The sequence below is a fragment of the Apus apus genome, chromosome 15 (genome assembly GCF_020740795.1).
Source record: "Apus apus isolate bApuApu2 chromosome 15, bApuApu2.pri.cur, whole genome shotgun sequence".
NCBI lineage: Eukaryota > Metazoa > Chordata > Aves > Apodiformes > Apodidae > Apus > Apus apus.
Genome location: NC_067296.1, coordinates 223,239 through 242,244, shown reverse-complemented (window position 1 = coordinate 242,244; position 19,006 = coordinate 223,239). Strand labels below are relative to the sequence as shown.

Here is a 19,006-nt window from a genome sequence, read left to right as displayed (position 1 = left end):
GCTGTGCACCAGAGCCCTGGAACGGACCTGCCCACTTAGCTGGATGGATCCCAGGGGTCTGTGAGAAGGCCTGGACCACAAGCCATCAATTTTTTCAGACATCCCAGCAACTTAACTCTGCAGCTCAGACTCATGGCTGTCCTCTCCTACCCTCTGTTCCCAGCTGCCCGCCTGTGCTGGCCTCCCTGGGAGGTGCCTCGGGGCAGCCGTTTCCAGCCCTGTGAGCTTGGGGACCTACACCCTGGGCTGGGATCCACACCCAACAACATGCAAGGGCTGGTTGCAAACAGACGGCACTCCTCAAACCCTCCACACAAAAGAGAGGACAGAAGCTCAGTGCTGAGTGCAGCTCCCAGAGCTGCTCCATCAGCGACCAAAGAGACTCAGGCAGCTGGTAAGAGCCTTTTTTTGGCAAAGGAGCTGTTGCCCACGTCCTAACTAAACCAGGAAAAAAACCCAACACATAAAGAAAGACATAGAAGGCCAAGCCTAGCAGTTTTGTGCTTTGGTAGTAGCAGGCCAGATTTCCAGTCCTGCTGGGTGTTTCTGGCAGATGAGCCACCCTGCAGCCCTGGCTCTGCTGTGAGCAACCCCTTTCTACACAACAAAACACACTCAGCCTTATGTGGGATCTGGAAAGGAGAAGAAAAGCTCTCAGGATAAACTCACACTGCTTCCAGGGGCTGCTCTCAGCACTCGGCTTGGGCACAACCCAGAACCTGCAAAGAAGAAACCAGATTTGGTTAAAAAGAAATTTAAAAAACCCTTCCCAGAGATGACAGTAAGTGCATGGAGGGACATTAGGTGGGCAGTTCATCACAAGATGGTGCCTGCACAGCCCAAGCATGGCTGTTAGGCTCCACACAAAGCTGCTTGCTGAAAAATGTAAGCTCCAGATTACATTAGATGCCACTTTTCTCTCAAAAAGACTGATGTGAACACAGCACCTTCTTACACAGTCAGCCTGCCTGCTGCATGTGTTGTGAGCCAGCTCTGCTCATTTGAGTGATAAAGCAAATATTTACTACAGGCAGTGCTGCAGAACCAACACATCTCCAAGAAATGAAACAGATATTTTGGCTTGCACTGCTGGGCACTGCCCAAGTTCTCCTTTCAGGGCCATCTGTGCCACCCCATTGTCCAGTCCCTCCAGCTCACAGGCACAGACCCTGTGGTGGTGCCAAGGCCAACATCTGGTCAGCAGGACCTTCACCTTGGGTAACGGTGCAGGTCAGTGACACAGGACCCATGGCAGACAGTTCCACTCACTTGTCCATGGAGTGACCAGCAGCTCTGGTCAACCACAAGTAAAATCAGCAGTATTAACAGGAACAGCCCAGATCCTGCAACAACACTTTCAGGACCACCTTTTAGATGACAGCTGCATCTAATGGGGAAGGAAAAACTGCCCAGCAGGCACTACAGTCATATGAAGGAAGACGCTCACAGCACAGTAAGCAAGCACCTACCTCTCCATGGATTCAGCAAAAATCTCTCATTCTCTGCAAGCAAACATCAGCTTGTGCAGCCTGACACAGCTTGCCCTGAGTTACACCAAGTCACAGCAGCTTTCCCAAGAGCTTGTTTGTGGCAAAAAATGTACTCCACTTTCCATTTGGACAGAGCCCCCCAGCAGCTCAGCAACTGATCCACAGTCATACAGCTACTGCACTGAGGCTCCAGCCACTCCCTCACAGTCAGCAACTGGATCTGCTGTTGTCACCCAGGCAAAAAACCTGATGCAATAAGGCTGAGAGCTTCAGCACTGCCAAGGAAACAAAATCACTTTTGAGTGGGGAGAAGGTCTCTAGAACTACCTGAAAGGTCATTGTAGAGAGGTTGGTGCTGGTCTCTTTTCACAGATAATTAGTGACAGAAGAAGAGGGAATGACTTCAAGCTGCAACAGGGTAGGTTTAGATTGGACATTAGGAAAAAAAATTTCACAGCAAGAGGGGTCAGACACTGGATCAGGCTGCTCAAGGAGACCTGCTTTGGTGCAGCCTCCATGGCCCTGCTCCTACTCTGCCAAGCCCAATGATTTCTGTCGGGGCCCTGTGCTGCTCCCAGGTTTGCATGCTTGGCTCTCTCCACATCAAGGGTGAGTCAAGAGATGCACAGCCAGGCACAAGAGCAGCAGCCTTCAACAGATCCGGAATAAGGGGTATCATATAAGCAGCCCCAGCATCCAGGGCTTGCCAGGGCTGCACTGTGTTCCTCCTGCAAGGGAGGATGGAGGATGCAGTCACCAAAGGCAGAGCACTGGCACTCCCCAGCCTGTGCTAACGCTGCCAAACAAAGCCCTGCACTCTCCATCACACACCAACCATCCCTCCTTCCCAGCTTCAGCAGCATCCACCAGCGCTGGCTGCAACAAAGCAGGGTTTGAGCTACAGATATTTTGGGATCTGAGCTACTGCATCAATTCCTACCATATCAATGAAGTACTCTCAGAATTCAGGCAACAGGAGCAGGACCCTCCCCCACCCCTGTTCACCTCTGCCTGCAAACAAGCAGCTCCCCACAACACTCTTGCCAGCAAAAATCTATACATGATTTTATCGGGATCTCCTGCCATGCAGCTCTCCCCGGTGCCAGGATGGTGCACACACGATTTCAGCCACAGACAGTGCCCCAGGCTTGAAAACATCCCACAGTGACCCACATTGTCCTAGCAGTGTTACCGCAATCACCCCACCTGCCCCTGACAGGGCGCCTTGGCCGAGGCAGCAATGCAGGGACACAGCAGCCACCGGACCAAGGCTCTGGGGGGAGTCAGGGACAGAGCCCAGCCAGCAAATCCACTGCCTGCGGGCAGGAGGCAGCCACAGCCTGAGCTCCTTCAGATCTAGGCCAGCAGGTTGCAAAAATGCTGATAGGTCCAACAAGGGGTAACGGAAGGGGACAAGGATTCCTACTGTCCCTTTCAGATGTCCACCAGAGCAGGAGCTTAAACAGGGCAGTTGAGCCAAGCAGGAGATCCAGCTGTGTACAGCTCCACCCTGCACTGGAAGCACACAGCTCTGGAGAGCCAAGAAGGAACAGTCCAACCAGCACTCAGCAGGAGATGACCATGAACCACACCACCATGGGCCCTCCAGGTTTCCTTAACTGCACATAGACCAGGCTGCCACAGCCAGCAGTGCTGTGCCAGGGGGAACTGAGCTCCAAGGCTTTTGCAGCAGCACAGAAAAGGCAAGGTGAGCTTACAGAGATGGTGGAAGTTACCACCAAAACACTACATCCTGTAATACCTCCAACAGTCACCCTAAAGTCAGCTACGTTTCTTACAGGTGTATCACACACAAGACCAAGGTGACCAACAGGGATTTACTGATGCCATACTGATGCAGTTTTTGGTTGCCTGTAAAAGAGCCCCAATGAATTTGCAGACGTAAGGGCTCCTGCCTCAGGAGGCATGCAGATATCCAGACCCAAATCAGACTCCAAAGGAGGTTTCTCTTGTCCTGGCCAGTTCACTCCACAGGACTTACATCTATCAGGACTTGTAAATCTCTGAAAACGCAACACTGCTGAGAATTCTGGCTGCCTTTCCCCACCCAAAGTTCACCATCAATGTTGGGTTTGTATTCTTGTCAAAAACTGCACCTTCCTATAGAGAGAAGCAGACCCAGCTGTATGACCACCCTTAGGCCTGGACACAGCACCACTCTCCCACTCTGAGACCTTTTGCCATATCCCTCTCCCCACCAGCAAAGCAGAGACCCAAAGCTTTCTCAGGTGCCACACCATCCCATGCCCAACAGGAGCTCCTGCCAGCAGAAACACTGCCAGATCAATAGTGGACCTAATTAGAACATTTAATTGCTTCTCTCATACACAGGGGTACTTCTTCCCCAATAGGATCATTAAAGAGAAAAACCTGCAAGACCCCTCCCAGCACTGCAGCCCAGCATTTGCTGTCACTGTGCTGGGTGGATGGGCAGGCAGAGGACATGAAGAGCTGGTCCCATCTGCAGGCTGCCAGGGAATGCACCTGCCTGCCCCTGGCCCAGCCAGGACAGCTTCCTGCTGGCACTCACCCCAGAAAGTACAATTACCTGATTACAAAGGGGACGTGTCATTTAAAACTCACACTCAGATTTCCCAGCCCTTCTGCCCATAAGAAAATGTCTCCTGAAATGGCTCATTCTGTTCTCCCATAGAAACATGTTTCTCTGATATGGTGAGGAGGGGGTGGGGGAGGGAGGAAAGAAAATGCAAAGCTAAAAATATCTTCTGAGAGATAACACTACAGCAAAAGATTCACAGGAAAATGAGGTGGGAAGGGGATTGTGAATGTGCAAAAATCCTATTTAGTCTCTCCTCAGCTACCTAAAAAAATCCACCAAAAGCAGAAACGATACCTCAATATTTCCTTTGTGCGAGAGATGACTCCACCCTGTGTTTTCCTCTCCATCTGATGCTCGGGGAAGGATCCCAGCACATATCTCGGCTCTGCTGCCAGGCAGTGGGTTAGTAAGAGCAGCAGGAGGAAGAAGTGGGTGGGTGGATCCTGGCAGCAGGGCTGTGCCACCAATCCTCAGCCAGCATCACCTGAAACGCAGGATGTGTTTCACACTAGAGCAGCACTTGGTCCTGGTTTCCATCTCATCCCCAAGACCTTGCAGAGGAGCCTTTGGGACCAAGGAGTCAGGGACAGCAAAGCCCAGCAAGATGGCTGCAGGGTCCAGTCAGAACCAGTGGGCAGAGGGCTGGTTTCTGAAAGGGGCTGGAGCAGATACTGAACTGCCACCACATTTCACCTCGACAAAGAGGCTAAGTACCCGAGTAAAACTGCTGACCTGCTGGCAACTGTAGATTGGCAGCTTCAGCCTCATTTGTCTCATGCTTTGAACACAATAAGGTCAGCCCTGTCTCCTCTACTCTGTGATCACACCAGTTCCTGCCCAGGGCAGACCAGGCCTGGGACCACTGCTAAGCCCCCAAGAGGGCTAGTATTGCCCTTAGGAGGGCAAAAGATGGAAGGAAAATACTCTTCCAGTGCAGTATTATCCAGATGTTAAGGCTCTGTCTGCTACTCCCCCCCTCCCAGACAGCAAACCTGGAGGCACATGGACACACACAAATGATAGGCAAGGCACTGACTAATTTTCAGTTCAAATTCAGAATACTCTCAGCTGTATACTGGGAGAAGCAGACAAAGTATTTGTACCAAATCTGGGATGACTGCCCCTTTCCACACAGTCCCACAGCTCCCTGTCTAGCACAAGGAGAACAAACCTTGGCTCCTGTCCCAGCTGTACAAAAGCTCAGCCCAGCAGCTCTTGGCACAAATGCATCTGTGCACCCCCAAACAGTTCAGCTCCTCAGAGCAAGGCAGGGCAGAGGGAGCAACTATCATCCCAGACAAGAGACAACCACAGGGCCTGGGCCCAACACCCCACTCTGCACCAGGGATGCACTGTGCAGATGGTTGAGCTGCTGCAGAAAGCAGCCACTGCCTCCATGGTGGAAGATGTGGCTGCTCAGATCTCCTCCTCTTCCCTTTAAAGCATTCTTAAGTCCTGGACGACCCACAAGGGCTGGTAGGAAAGAAAAAATGGGTCTGCAGCCATAAAGAAATATTGCAACATGTCCTCATGAAAGACAGTCTGTCCCACCATGCCTCCCATATCCTGTAATCCAGACAAGGTGATGTGCATGACAAAGACTGTTGCATAAGAAAGAAGTAGTGATGCTCAACTTGATAGACCCAAATGTCACAGGGCAGCTGCTGGAAAGGACCTCCCAAGGGAGACTGTCCTACAGCACCCACAAATACATATAATTCTTGCCAGGCTCAAGTAAGAGCAGAAGCTGTCAGTGAGTGCAAGTCCAGGCTCCAACCCCAACACCAGACAGCCAGGACCAGCCTCTCTGCCTGGCACCAGAGAACCTCACAAGTCTCCCGGGTGCAATTGCCCTGGCTGTGACAAATCCAAACCTGCTGACTCAGAGCCACCCGACTGCTCTAATGAGAACAATAAGCCACACAGTCATCACTGTCACAGTCTCAGTGCAAGCACATTTTTAGATGCTGTAGTCACGTTTTTGTAGCTGCACAAGTCTTCCTTGCACAGGAGCTTCCAGCAACAAAGGCCTCAGGAACCTCTTCTGGTTTGTGTTTCTTCTTTTGCATCTATGCTTAAAGCAGAGCTTCAGACTCAGTTCAGACCTCCAAGTGACAGACACTGCATGAAAGTCTACTACACAGCTAAACACAGGCCTTGAGTCACCCACACTGCTCTGCTGCAAAGCTGCAGGCTGTGCTCAGCCCATCTCCTTGCACACTCTTGCTTCCCCATCGCCACCCAGCCCTCACTCAGGCACTGCAGCACTGCCCCCAGGGCAGCAGGAAAATAGGGAAATAGCTCCGGTGCACAGCCAAATAAAATTAAGGCAAAGGACACTCAAATGATGTCTGTGAGCCTTGGGCAGGAAGCTTGGAGCAACCCGGGGATGGCCCAGCCCACCCCCCGACCTTTAACCAACAGGCCTTTCTCTGTGACTTCCTCATGTAGAAATCCTAATTAGCTATGGGAAGAATTTGTTTTTTTAGGGACCTGACTGGTCTGCCTGGCTCTCTAAAAATGTCTAGTAATGCAGAAGTTCTCAGCAGTTCTAGAGAGATGAAGGCAGGCAATGTGGTTCTACAGTGCTGGAGTTAACACACAGGACAAGGCCTCAGTGCTGCAGCAGGAAGCATGAGAGTTTGTTCTGTAGATCAATGAGACATCCAGCTCCTCATCAAGACCAAGGTCATCACCCAGAGCCTAAAAGAGAGGTCAACTGCCTGGGGGGGGAAGAAAATAAATTTTTAAGAGTTTCTCCTTTCTACGCTGTAGTGACTTCTTCAGCTGACCTGGCCACCCCATAAAATACATGCCAGAAGACACTTAGCCTGGAAGTGGTGGTCAAATTTGCTGATGGTAGGAAACTGGGAGGATTGGCTGATTCACCTGAAGGCTCTGCGGCCATTCAGCAAGATTTGGACAGACTGGAGAGCTGGGCAAAGAGGAAGCAAATGAGGTTCAACAAGAATAAGTGCAGAGTCCTGCACCTGGGAGGGAACAACAACATGCACCAGTACAGATTAGGAGCTGACCTGCTAGAAAGCTGCTCCATGGAGAAAGACCCTGGAGTCCTGGTAGACAAGAAGTTATCCATGGGGCAGCAATGTGCCCTTGTGGCCAAGAAGGCCAATGTTATCCTGGGGTGCATTAAGAGGAGAGTGAACAGAAAGTTGAGGGAGGTTCTCCTCCCCCTCTACTCTGCCCTAGTGAGACCTCACCTGGAGTACTCCATCCAGTTCTGGGCTCCCCAATTCAAGAGGAACAGGGATTGACTTGATAGAGTCCAATGGAGGCTACAAGGATGATGAAGTGACTGAAACATCTGTCATATGAGAAAAGGCTGAGACTTGGGACTGTTTAGCTTGGAGAAGAGAAGACAGAGAGGGGACCTGATTAATGTCTATAAATATCTGCAGGGTGGATGTCAGGAAGGAGGGGCCAATCTCTTTCAGTCATGCCCTCAGATAGGACGTGGGGCAATGGATTCAAACTGGAGCACAGGAAGTTCCACCTCAACATGAGAAAGAACTTCTTCACTGTGAGGGTGACAGAGCCCTGGGACAGGCTGCCCAGAGAGGTTGTAGAGTCTCCTTCTCTGGAGGATTTCAAGACCTGTCAGGATGCGTTTCTGTGTGACCTGCTCTAGATTCTGGTCCTGCTGTGGCAGGGCCGCCTTATTCAATGATCACCAGGCGCCCCTTCCAAACCCTAACATTCTGTGATTCTGTGGTGGTAACCAAGAAAAAGAGCCCAGCAAGCTCTATGCCTGCACTGCACAGATCCCAAAACCTTCACCCTCCACATGCCAGGAACACAGACTCTCTTCTACACTCATGCTTTTTGACCAGAAATACAACACTGGACTTCAAAAACAATTTTTAGAAGCTTCCTCCGAAACAAAACATCTTGCGCTGACAGTTTTGGAAAATGCTGAATTCTCTAAAACTGATAAAAATTAAAAATCCTGGATGGTTGTAGCTACAATATCAACAAGCAATCAAAACAGCAGGGGAAGAACTCATCACCTACAGCCAAGGCCAGCCCCTTGTCAGCACAAACATGGCTTCTGCAGCTAAACCAGAGATGCCCTCTGAGACACCCTGTACCCCAGCAGCTCAACCCAAAGCTCTGACACTTATGATGATGTCCGGTTTAATGACTAAGTAAGTTGCAGCTAAAGCAACACAGCACAAGGATGGCACAAAGAGAAGAGACAGAAGAAAGATGTAAACAATCTGCTCTGAGCAGAGACTGCAGGCTCGCACTCCCAAGGGCCGGGTACACCATGGTCCTTTGAGATAGAACACAAAGGTTACTCCTGTTTGAGGAGCACAGAAAGGGAGTGGTGTGGACTTGCCATACACTACAACAGCCAGGGTCTGCCACAGCTTCCAGAATATGTCCTGCATCTCTGCATGCAGTGGAGATTGAGGTCCTCATCAACAGCACAGCTCTGAGCACTCTAAGAAGGCCTCCATGCCCACCAAAGCAGACTATAAAAAATACAAGTAAGAGTAAGCCCTTCTTGTAAGATCACTGCCCAAACCCAGCCTTCCCTCAGCTCCAAACTGGCTTCATAGAAACAAAGGCAAGCAACTGAAGGCTGCCAGAACAGCTCTCCAGCCTGTGTAGCTATGGTCAAAGGGATAAAACACACACAATCCTTCAGTGGGCCACAAAGGATGCCGAGATCTGCAAGGCAGCCCCAAGAAGCAAACCTGGGTAACAACATGCTTTGCAGATCTTGAATTGTTTGGAAGCAAAAATCACTTTGGATAAGCCTACCATGAAAAAGCAGAAGGTAATGTGACAGTTAAGCACAGGAAGGAGACTGATGCATGGGCCAGTGTCTGGGGTTGCTGGAGAAGCCACACCTCATCCACAGCAATGGAAAAGGAGCTGATCAGGAGTCACCTCACACCATCTACAGTTGAATCAAACACAGCTTTTCCATCGCCTGCAACACACTGTGAATACTCAACCATGCATACCCAGACCATTATTTGTCCACAGGAGGGTCCCCACCGTAACATGCTGAAGGCATGTGGAGGGAAACAATACCGCCGTGGAAACAGCGGGAGAAATAGTGGCTCACACAGAACCCACTGCTCGAGCAAAGGGCCGCGCAGGTCCCCTAGTACAATCTCCCGGGTAACCAGCCTATGGAGAAAATGCTGAGCTCATGGATACCTCCAGAGCCCACCTCCTGCCATATGACGATACTCCAAAAATAACCACAGAAATATGCGAGGATCCATTCCAAGTTGTTCCTGGCTCTCTCCACATTCTCCCTCTAATGTAAATCGTCTCCCTGAAATCACAGCCCGGCAGTCAAACGCTATCACGGCCACGCGTCGCTGAGGGCTACGGCTCCCCAGGGCGGGCTCCCCCCAGAGCCGGGCCGGGCCCCGACCCGCCCGGCTGCTTCCCCGCGCTCCGCGAGGGGAGGGAATCGCGGTTTCCCCTCGGCCCGGCCGGACCCGCAGGGCGCTGCCCCGCCCCGCACGGCGGGCAGGAGGCAGGACACGGTGCGGGATGCGCTGCCCGCCCTGCCCTGCCCTGCCCCCTCCCACCTCAGCCGCCAAGGGGAGGCCCGGCTTGGAAAAGCCTTCCTAGCAGCGGGGCCAAGCCCGCCTGCAGCGCTGCCTGCAAGGGACAGGGAGGCAGGCAGGGCTGCAGGCAGCGCACCTGGGGCCGCTGCCCGACCCGCGCCCCCTTCATCCCCGGCTCGCCCGGTCGCTCACCTCACCTCGGCTCGGCTCGGCTCAGCCAGCCCCGCTCGGCTCAGCCAGCCCCGCTCCGCTCCGCTCCGCGCCGCCGCCGCCTCCCGGGCGCGGCCCCAGCCGCAGCGGCGCTGCCCGCCCCGCCTGCTCCTGCCCGCCTGCTCCTGCCCGCCGTGCGGCGGCCGCGCGGGGCGGGCCGGGCCGCTGCGCAGGGGGAGCGGCCGCCCCGGCCCCGCCCCGGCCCCCCGGGGCTGCGGAGCCCGGCATTGCGGCGGGCAGCGCTGCGGGTGCGGCTCGGGCCGGCGCGGGTGGGTGTCCGGGGGCGCGGCGGGGCCGTCGTGGCTGGTCCCACGCACCTCCCGCCTGATCCCCCTCTCGGACAGGACCCCGAGAGGTGCCCAGGGCCCCGGTCTCCTCTCCCCTCGCTCCCTGCCCTGCTCGGCTCGCACGGCTGCACCGGCCGCTCTCCCCTCCCGGCCCTGCGGAGCCTCCTCCCGCCGCCCCCCTCTTCCAGAGCTGCAGCCCCGGGCCAAGGTTTCCTCCCTCAAGGAAGGAGCTTTGCCTCGGCAGGACATGTCGGCAGGTTTTGCAGCTCCCCAATGATAGCTGACCCTTCCTTAAACTGCGAGAGGGGAGATTTCGGTTAGATATTAGGAAGAAATTTTTCACTATAAGGCTGGTGAGGTACTGGAATAGGTTGCCCAGGGAGGCTGTTGATGCCCCATCCCTGGAGGTTTTTAAGGCCAGGTTGGATGAGGTTTTTTGTGACCCGGTCTAGTGGTAGGGGTCCATGCTTATGGCAGGGTGTTGGAACTAGATGATCTTTAAGATCCCTTCCAACCTTAATAATTCTATGATTCTATGATTCCTGCAGTATCTAGGGTTGCTCACCCACAGCCCCAGTGTGCAGCATGCTGTGGTTGTGTGGGACTCCCATAGCCAGTACCAGGAGATCTCCAGGTTATCCAATGACCTGGGTATTTTGGGTGTGCCAAGGCTGGCAGCCCCCTCCAGGAGATGCAGATGAAAATGAGGGTGTCTGCTCCAGCACACACCCCAGCACCCACAGCACAAGATGCACTGGGTGCAGGGATGCACAGCAGGGATGCACCAGGTGCATGGATGCACTGGATACACAGCATGGCTTCAGTGGCCTCCATGGCCATCTGAGAGAGCTTTGGAGAAGTCACAGGGTGCTTAGAAGCTGGAGACTGATACTAGAGGTATGCTGCCTGCTCAGCTCTCTTTGCCTTGCAGGTGCTGAGGAGTGAAGCATGAGGGGTCGTGTCATGCTCAGGTTAGAGCTGGGCCTCATTCCTAGGGCCTGTGGCTAGTCCTGACTTGGCACCCAACACTCACTGACACTTGCTGCATCATGCAGAGCTCCAAGCAGCACGTTGTGCCTCTGGGCTTCCTGGCATGGCCTTTGCCTTGCTCTGTTATCTAGTAGTGCATCTGCCATCATTACTGTCTTGGTCCTGTGAAACCAGAAGAGAGGAGGTTTAGATTGGACATTAGGAGGAAATTCTGCACTGTGCGAGTGGTGAGACCCTGACCCAGGTTGCCCAGAGAAGCTGTGGCTGCCCCATCCCTGGTAGTGTTCAAGGGCAGGTTGGATGGGACTTAGAGCAACCTGGTCTAGAGGGAGGTGTCCCTGCCCATGCAGGGGGCATAGAACTAGATAACCTTTAATGTCCCTTCCAACTCAAACCAGTCTAGGATTCTATGATATTATTCTGTGACCCCAGGAAAGGCAGGTCTCCAGTGGTGAGGAGGAGGCCTGGGGTTTCTTCCCAGCAGGGAAGGTCTGACCTGGCTGCCTCTGCTTGCCCTCTGCAAGGCAGGGCTGGCCTGGGGCAGCTGGTCACAGTGTCAGCACACGGTCACCTGTCTGGCAGCTGTGGGTGCCAGGGCTCTGTGCCAGCTTCCTCTGACTGCTGCTCCTAAGCTTCCTCTCCACCAGCCTAGGGGAAACCTGCCATTCCCACTCACAAGGAGAGCCTGACCCCTGCACCACCACAGCTGTGATGAAGCACTAAAACAAGGCCAGTTTTTTTTCACTGCTTTATAAAGTGCCTCCTTTAGTAGCCACATTGAAGCTTTACTCCTGATAAGCCACATCCCAGCCGGAGTTCCAGGAACAAAATGAGGCTGCATGGTCCAGTGGTTCAAGCCCAAGCAGCGATGCCAGCAGGACTGTGGGCTCTAATCCCCTGCTGAGCTGTTGACTCTCTGTACAAACTCTGGCAGGTCCTGCCTCTTTGTGCCTTGGAGAAGCCCAGCTGCGAAGCTGGGTAAATAGCAGAAACCTCTTGGGAAAAAAATACCCAGCACATTGGAGCCAAGCCTGAGGGAGGGCACTCATTTACCAAAGACACTTCAACTGGCTGCTCTCACTTCCCTTTCAGGCATGGTTTCCACCTCCAGCCTTCCACAGCTGTGCAGCACTCGTGATGCTGAAGAGGTGCTTTACCTCACCATGGGGGTGGCTGTGCTGTGAGTGACATCATGTGCCTGTCTTGCTGCGCTGGATTTTTAGAGAACTTGTACATTTACACCGTACTGTTACAAAAATAAGTGCAATTGTAGTTCTGTGCAGTGTCCTGAGGACACTGACTGTCAATTTTCATTTTTCAGATCATTCAAAGGAAGGATAGTGACTTCTGCTCAGTGGGTTCTGTCATGCTTAAAAAGGAAATCTAGGAAATTTAAATTTTCAATTAACTTTTAAGTGAATTTGGGTCAAATAAGTCAGTGAGTGGCCACATTTGCAGTTATGAACACAAATATCTTTGGTATAGTTCCCAGTACCCCCCTGCAGGGAGTGTTCCCATCGTGAAGCCAGGGAGCCAGAAGAGGATAGTGTAGAAGAAATTGCTCCAGTGAACCATTCACTCCCCTTCTCACCCTGGTGCAAACAGCCCAGCCTGACCCATCTTCCAGTTGCCACCAAGCCACAACCTGAAACTCTTCAACGGTCCTGAAGACATGGAAAATGCAATCAATACCTGGCCCTGCAGCCCTCTGCTTGCTGAAATGAGGGAAAGAGCTTAATTTGCAAAATAGTCACCTGTGAGCTACTGGTCACCCCACATCTGCTGGACCCTCTGCTTCATAACAGATACATGAGCTTTCCTGAATCCCTGTCAGATCATAGAATCATAGAATCCCAGGGGTTGGAAGGAACCTCTGAAGTCATTGAGTCCAACCACCCTGCTGCAGCAGGAACACCCAGGGCAGATCACACAGGAACACATCCAGACAGGTCTTGAAAGTCTCCAAAGAAGGAGACTCCACAACCTTTCTAAGCAGCCTGTTCCAGGGCTCTGTCACCCTCACAGGAAAGAATTTTCTCTGCATGTTGAGGTGGAACTTCCAGTACTGTCACTTGGTGCCGTTTCCCCTCATCCTATCACAGGCACCACTGAACAGAGACTGGCCCATTCTTGACACCCACCCATCTGATACTTGTAGACATTAATCAGGTCCCCTCTTAGTCTTTTCTTCTCTAGACTAAATAAACAGCCCCAGGTCTCTCAGCCTTTCCTCATATGACAGATGTTCCAGTCCCTTCATCATGCTGCTGCAGTGATGGCAGTGATGGAAATACCTGTTCCAGCCACACATCACAGAGGGATTGACAGGGAGGGGACAGTGAGACTTTTTTCCCCAGAAAATGTTAAAGAAGTGCAAACTCTGCAAGGTTTTCAGAAGCTTAAGTGAAAATGTAAATAATTTAAATAAGTTTAAAAGAGCTGACATTTGTTCAGTTATTTTTTCAGAGAAATCAAATACATTTCTGGAAAAGTTGGTAGTTTTAAACACCAAGAGCAACCATTAGGCAGCTGGGTGGAAATGCCTCTCCCTTTGCCCATTGGACACTGGAGACCTTTGCTGCTGAGCAGTGCACAAGGAAAACCTTGGAGCTTCCCACACCACCAGAGTCACCAGAGGAGCCAGCAGGCCCACCTCACTGCTGGCCAGCAGCTTAATGGGAAACCTGTTCTCAAGAGTCATGTCATTTTTGCAACCCAAGTGAGGATCTCCTGGCCAGATTCCCATTGTCTGGCAAAATCAACTCGAAATAACAAGGTTAAAAAAAAACAAAAACTCGTGCAGATAAATGAGGACTGACAGAAATTGCAAAGGTTTGCAGATGGTTCATGGTTCAATGTTAGGACAGGTTTAGTCACCTGGCTCTTGCCAGATCTTCTTGAGAGCCTCCAAGCTCTTTTTTTTCCAGCAATTTTTCCCCTTACAACTTAATTCTGCAGTGACTCTGGCCTGGCTTTATGGGATGGACCAGCATGTTCTCCAGTATTGACCCTGAAGAGTGGAAACCTGCTCCTCCTTGAAGAAGACAGATGAGACAGTGGAGCAGCTAGGGGCCCAGCTTCATAGATGCAGCTATGAAGTGGCTTCCCCCTCCAAGGAAGAGCACCTTGTAGCTCTTGGAACTCCACCTTCCAGTCCTAGAGCAAACTGTTAATTAGCCCTTGCAGTACCAGTGCCAGGGAAGCACATCACCAGTTATTAACAAGTATTGCAAAGTATTCTTCATCGGGCTTTACAAGCAGAGGGATGCAGCAAAAGCTGAAGCATGATTGTGTTCTTCCACCCTGCCAGCACCAGGTGGAGGTGCACCTGGGTGCAGACACATACCCTGCAGGGGCGCTGGCAGGCAGGGCTGGGGAGCCAGCTCTCAGGGGCAAGCTTCAGTGGAGGAGCTGAGAGCACCCAGACCCTTTATTCCACAAGCCAAGCAGCACAGCAAAAACGATGTGCACGTCTGTGTGTTTTTGGGAGAAGGCTATTTTGGGAATCCCCGCCTGAGCTGCTGCTAGTGCTGATGCTCTGTGATAACAACCTTTCATGCCTCTAGCTTGTTTATGCAGAGCATGAAAAGGCCCTTTGTGCAGCTCAGGGAGCTGGCTGCCAGCTGGGATTACTGAGATGCTCCCTATGTGTTCCTCAGCTCCATCCCTCTCAGCAAAGCTGTGCCCACAGGGGGCATGGCGGGGCTGAGGAGGACTGGCAGAAATAGCCACAGCACAGCTCCTGGCTTCGAGCTCCTGGGCACTTTCCACGCTTCACACAATCTGGATGATGGGAAGACAGCGGTGAGGTTGTGCTGCTTAACCTCTAGGACCTCCAAGCAAATGTTGCCGTGTGAAGAAAACATTTCCAGCTGCTGGTGCCATCTTTCTCCAGGCTATTTGCACAATATACAAAGCTCAAAGAAGTCCCTGAGACTGAGATGTCATCAGAGCCCTTATCATCCCTCCATGTCTGGAACCCTGAAGCCAAGCAGGCCTCCCACTGCCTTAATCTGCTGCTTTGCAAGAAACAGGACCTAGTGCCCAAATGCTATCTATGCCCACTGACCTTCAGACAGGCATAACATCATTGGCACATGGTGGAAAATTAGGGCTAAAAAGAGTAGGAAACATGAGAGGTTTTTATTGAATTTGTAGAGATTAATGACCTGTGTAACTGTTAGCACACATCCCACCTTGACAGCTTGCATGGGTAGGAGGATTGAAGTGGAAAGAATTTCAGCAGCCCTGTGACACAGGGAGGAAGGAATATTTTCCCACTTTGCAGGTGGGGAACCTGAGCCACGGGGCAGAATGTGGGTGGCCTAGTGACCCCCAAAAGATCTGTAACAAGGTGCAAAGCAACCTTGGAAAGCACCTGCACTAGGGCCATGTCAGCAGACCTGTGGGCCAGAGAGGGTCTCCAGTGAGTTAGGAGCCACCAGCAAAGGGAGTGATTGTGTTGGCAGTGGATTGCTCCCACCATGAGCTGTGAGGGGAAGGAGAAAGGGCCAGACAGGTCCTGCTCCCAGATGCAGCCCCAGCCCACACTGCACATCCTGCCCCAAGTAGGTGAGATTCCTGTGGAGCTGCTCCTTCCCTAGCTGGGCTTTCTGCACTCACCAGCTGGTGGAGTTGATGCAACACTTGGCTTTCAGTCCCTGGAGAGCATCTGTCCCATCCTGTTTATGAACCATCAAAAGTCTGAGGCTCTGCAACAGGCAGAACAATGGGATATCCTGTGTCATTCCATCCTAATGCTGCCAGGGAAGTGCAGTTCTCCTTAGCAGAGCCCCTAGCATGGGTCTGACGTGCTCTGATTAAAGGGAAGGCTCTGATTAAAGGGAAGACTGATAGCTTAATGAACTGCCAGCTTGAAGATGGTAGGGATTGAAGGAAAATTAGTAACACCAGCCCCATTGAGAACAGCTGAGACTCCCAGCAGACACTTGTGGCACCAAAGAGAGAGAAAACAGGTAAAGATTAAGAAAAAGGTGGAAAGCTGGGAGCAGACACAGTTATATTTGGTCCTTTAACACATTCTGCTAACTATTCAGCTAATGTCACTGCTCTGAGCACGAAAGATTAGGTTGATGATGGCAGCATCCCCCAGCGAAGCATCTTGTCCTCTCACGTGGTTCACAGAGTCCTAGAATCACAGAATGGTTCAGGTTGGAAGGACCTTCAAGGGTCATCTAGTCCAGTCCTCCTGTAGAGAGCAGGGACATCTGAAACTAGATCAGGATCTCCAAGCTTTGTCCAACCTGATCTTGAATCTTTCCAGGGATGGGGCTTCTACCACCTCTCTGGGCAACCTGGGCCAGTGTTTCACCACCCTCAGTGTAAAGAATCTCTTCCTAATATCTAGTCTAAATCTACTTTCTTTCAGTTTACAACGACCAACCCTTGTTCTATCACTACAGGTCCTGGTAAAAACTCTATCCCATCTTTCTTATGGGCCCCTTCAGGCACTAGAAGGTGCTCTAAGGTCTCCTCAGAGCCTTCTCTTCTCCAGGCTGAACAGCCCCAAGTCTTTCCAGAACAGAGCTGCTCCAGCCTTGTGGCCTCCTCTGGACTTGCTCCAGCAGCTCCATGTCCTTCTTGTGTTGTGGACCCCAGAGTTGGACGCCGTCCCGTAGAGGGGTCTCACGAGAGTGGAACAGAGGGACAGAATTCCCTGTTGTGCTTCCCATCAACCAACACCCCGAAGTTTTTCTCCTCAGAGCTGTTCTCAACCCGTTCTCTCACCAGCCTGTTTGTGTTGGGGATTGCCCTAAAAGGTGCAAGACCTTGCACTTGGCCTTGTTGAACTTCATGTGGTTTGCTCAGGCCCACCTCTCAGTTTTGTCCAGGTCCCTCTGGATGGCTTCCCTTCCCTCAGGCTCAGCTGCCCTCATTAGAAGGATGGTCCTTAACCCCACCTTTCTGGAATGGCTCTGCTTGGGGAGCCACAGGGAAGGGTGCAGTGCCTAAGCGATTATTCCTCAGTGCAAACCTTTTGAGACTGCATGGATTTTTTTTCTGAAGGATCAGGGGCATAAAGAGAACACACACACACACACACACAAAAAAAAAAAAAAAAAAAAGAAAAAAAGAAAAAAGAAAAAAGCCATCTGTTCTAGTTGCTAGTTCCAAGACCAGTGTCCTAGCTCATTGACTCAGGTGACTGTGAGAATCTCAGCTTCTAACACTTCTGGGTACAGCTAAAGCAGAAAAGTGTGAAACCTATTGTCTGAATCAGCTGAAAGGAAATCAAGAGAGGGTCAAGAATGACATAAAGATCTCTTTAGGTGGAAAAGGCACCAAGCCATGCAGGACTAATAGTGTAATTCTGCTTGGTGCCTTGCACAGCACATCCTGGAGAACCAGCCCCACAGCCTTCCTTGAGGCCCAGGACTGGTGGCTGAGCAGGAATGTGTCTGTGGGATGGACACCCAGCTGAGGAGTGATGGTGAACTGAGCTGGGTCCTAAGGAAATTAATGACCTCCTCTGGATGAGCAGCACCACAGCCATCACTGAAGTATCTCCAGCTACCAGCCACCAGGTCTTGCTGCAGGTACCTGGGTACAGGCTGCACTGTTATGCACAAGCCTCTCCCCACACCTTTGCCTTCAGCTCCTGTGTGCACCTCTGGGCATTCTCCTGGAGAAACCCAGTGAGGTAAAGTTCTTCAGTCTGCTGCTGCAAGGCAAGTTCCTTTGACCCTGTCTGGGCTTGCAGCTTTATACACGATGCCAGTGAATGTTTGTGGCTTTAATACACATTTGAGACTCAGCTTCATCCAGGAAGGGTTTGAGATGTAGGAAGAATGACACTTTCTTTACCAAATGTCCCCAGAAGTCTGTGCTCCAGACCTGGGCTGAAGTTAGGTAAGAGGTGGGCACAACCCCCTTCCATGCTGATGCAGAGAGGCACAGAAGTTGTAGAGATGTGGATCACAAGGAGCAGAGGCTGCCCTCTAGTATCTTCAAAGCAATTAGCACTCCTCATGATTACTGACAGTGTCTTCCTGGAATGTCTTCCAAATGAAGGGAAGCCATAAAATCTTTTCCCCTTGGTACAATGACATAAACCCATCTGGGCTTGTGAAGGTTGTGCTGCAAGGACTTGCCAGGGACTACAGAAGCACTCTAGTCCTGGGATCAGTATGTGGGGAGGGCTGAACAGTTTGCACAACCTCTGCTAAAGACACGTCATCCTAAACACTCTGGAGTGAGGTCTAGATGTTGGCAAGGTACTCATCTGTTTGGATGCAGGTTACACATGGTTCCTATCTCCTCACAAAGATTCCAGAGTATGGGCCAGAAATTCACCTGCAGGTGTCACACTGATCAGAAGCAGAGCACAGGGCTCCAAGTGTAGCTGGAGGGTGCTCCAAACTTCCCTGAATAAAAAGACACCACCCTCCCATATTTTCCCAACAGCCACAACCACCCTGCTAGTCATCAGAACCCTAACCCTGATGGGAGGCTCCTGTAAACTGCACCCAGCATCATCCCACTAACCTGACACCCATCCAGGGCTGTGTGGTTCACCCCACTTCCCCACTCCAAATACCCAGGAAGGTGTGGAGAGGACAGTCCCTCCCTGCTGGATGTGCTGGCCAGAAGAACCTGAAAGCCTGGGAGAAGTTAATAAGAAAAGCCTGAGCCAATATTGCCAGATTACAGCCATCCCTTCCAGAGAGGATTAGTGGCCAAGTCCCCTGTGACAGGCTTGTGGCTGTACCACCAGTGCTGTCTGTGCCCACGTGTGGGAGGGCAACACAGGGGCCAAACTGCTGCCAAACCTGGGAAGCACCTCTCCCCTCCCCTCTTCCCTCTCCCTTCTCCCTCTCCTCATTCCCACAGCTTCCAGTCAGAACCATGGCACTGCCTGTGGATCCCCCACAG

The 19,006-nt window shown here is 51.9% G+C and overlaps 1 protein-coding gene across 19 annotated transcripts in view; it reads right to left on the bottom strand.

Annotated features, from left to right (window-relative positions):
• Nucleotides 1-9,892, bottom strand: part of EPB41L1 (erythrocyte membrane protein band 4.1 like 1) — a 65,901-nt gene extending 56,009 nt beyond the window's left edge. For 14 of the 19 annotated variants that reach the window (XM_051632857.1, XM_051632865.1, XM_051632869.1 and 11 more), the window contains exons 1-3: nt 9,824-9,881; nt 4,366-4,555; nt 670-719 (exon numbers count right to left, since the gene is read on the bottom strand). The gene's annotated coding sequence lies outside the window, so the exon portion shown is untranslated. Of the gene's footprint in view, nt 1-669; nt 720-4,365; nt 4,556-9,818 lie in introns of those variants that run through there. The other 5 variants (XM_051632858.1, XM_051632860.1, XM_051632859.1 and 2 more) reach the window with 5 other exon arrangements.
• Between the last annotated feature and the right edge of the window lie 9,114 nt (nt 9,893-19,006).